Source organism: Anomaloglossus baeobatrachus, chromosome 3 (genome assembly GCF_048569485.1).
Source record: "Anomaloglossus baeobatrachus isolate aAnoBae1 chromosome 3, aAnoBae1.hap1, whole genome shotgun sequence".
Lineage (NCBI taxonomy): Eukaryota > Metazoa > Chordata > Amphibia > Anura > Aromobatidae > Anomaloglossus > Anomaloglossus baeobatrachus.
Window position 1 is genome coordinate 329,213,100 of NC_134355.1, and position 601 is coordinate 329,213,700.

Sequence of the window (601 nt, forward strand, 5' to 3'; positions counted from 1 at the left end):
CACTAGCAATGTGTAGGCCCCCGATTCAAGGCGCGCCTTATTATGCTGTGTGGAATAGTGAGGTTGCATGCCATTAAACTTCACAAGAGTGGAAAAGTGGAAAAGCACAGTACACAATTTTTTTCCAAGATTAATGGACGCCACCTTTTTGCATTGGTATAATGGTACGAGGAGCTTCTGATAAGCCTTTGGCTTTACCCAGAAAAAAAACGAGATAGGATGATTAAACTTTACATTTATTCCACATACTCTCCACTGATGTTAACACATTTCTTACATTGGTATTCCAAGTTCTGTAAGCCTAGCAAAAACAAGGATTTCGGTTGTGCCTCAAACCAGGCATCCGAAGCAGCCATGGCATCAGAAATGTGAGGCGTTTCTTCAGGTTTGGAAACAGATGATAGTCGGAGGGAGCTAGATCTGGTGAATAATGTGGGTGGTCAACCAGCTGAAAACCCAGCACTGACAGTTTTTCCGTGGGCGCTTGTGCAATGTGAGCGGAGGCGTTGTCTTCCAAAAACAAGATTCCTTTGGACAGCTTGCTGCGCCTTTTGGCCTTCAGAGCTGCCTTCAATTGGTCCAAAAGTTCAATGTAATACCT